This window comes from Dipodomys ordii, unplaced genomic scaffold (genome assembly GCF_000151885.1).
Source record: "Dipodomys ordii isolate 6190 unplaced genomic scaffold, Dord_2.0 Scaffold1270, whole genome shotgun sequence".
In the NCBI taxonomy this organism is placed as follows: Eukaryota; Metazoa; Chordata; class Mammalia; order Rodentia; family Heteromyidae; genus Dipodomys; species Dipodomys ordii.
Window position 1 is genome coordinate 1 of NW_012268486.1, and position 1,307 is coordinate 1,307.

Here is a 1,307-nt window from a genome sequence, read left to right on the forward strand (position 1 = left end):
AGGGACAGTGCCCAGGCCCAGAGTTCAGGCCCCACGACCAGACCCCAAAAAAACAAACAAACAAAAAAAAGAAAACACTAAAAAAAACAAAAAAACAAAAAAAAAAAACAAATTCCTGGGCTCAAGTGACACTTAGCCTTCCAAGTAGGTAAGATTACAGGGGTGCCCAGCTTACCAATGCATTTTTGGGGGGGGGATAGTATTGGGGTTTGAACTCAGGGCCTGATGCTTACTTAGCTTGCTTGCTTGCTTGGCTGGTACTCTACCACTTGAGACATGCCTCCAAATTGGCTTTCTGCTGGTTTTATTAAAGATAGGAGTCTTTGCAACTTTTCTGTCTAGACTGGGTTCAAAATGCAATCTGCTAGATCTCAGCCTCCTGAATAGCTAGAATATAAGTGTGAACTATTGATGCTTGGCTAAAGATTTTATTTTAAAATTTAAAAAAAATAAAATTTGTTTTTTTGGGGGAGGGGAGTGGTATTGGGGTTTGAACTCAGAGCCTTTGTTTGCTCAGCTTACTTGCTCAGCTGGTACTCTACTATACTACTACCGGAGCCATGCCTCCAGCCTCCCAATGCATTTTAAAAAAGATGCTCCATATCATTAGCAATGAAAACATGAAGTATTATTAGTTGATTTCAAAATTGACAAAAGATCAAGAATGTTGATAATATGTTAACAAAAGTATTAGAAAAGAGGCAAGTAGTCTTATGCTTTGAATGAGTAAATCTGGTAAAAATTAAAAGTAATTTAGTAATGTTTATGCAAAATCATTGCACTTGCACTTGTACTTTGATCTAGTTGGCCTTTAACATAGGAATTTTGGTACAGAGGTAAATGATGTAACTTTTAGAAGACAACGTTTTTTAGGAATAAAATCTCAAGTTAAAAAAACCGATGCCAGGTGCAGGTGGCTCAAGCCTATAATCCTAACTACTTAGGAGGCTGAGATCTGAGGATTGCAAAGGCAGCTCAGGCAATTAACCATTAACTGGAAGTGGCATTGTGGCTCAAGTGGTAGAGCACTAGCCTTGAGCTGAAGAGCTCAGGGACAATACCCAGGCCCAGAGTTCAAGCCCCACAACTGACAAAATAAACAAACAAAAAAATCCAAATCGGGGCTGGGAAGGTGGCTCAGTGGTAGAGTGCTTGCCTTGCATGCTCGAGGCCCTGGGTTCGATTCCTCAGCACCACATAAGCAAACAGAAAAAAGCTGGAAGTGGCGCTGTGGCTCAAGTGGTAGAGCGCTAGCCTTGAGCTGAAGAGTTGAGGGACAGCGCCCAGGCCCAGAGTTCAGGCCCCAC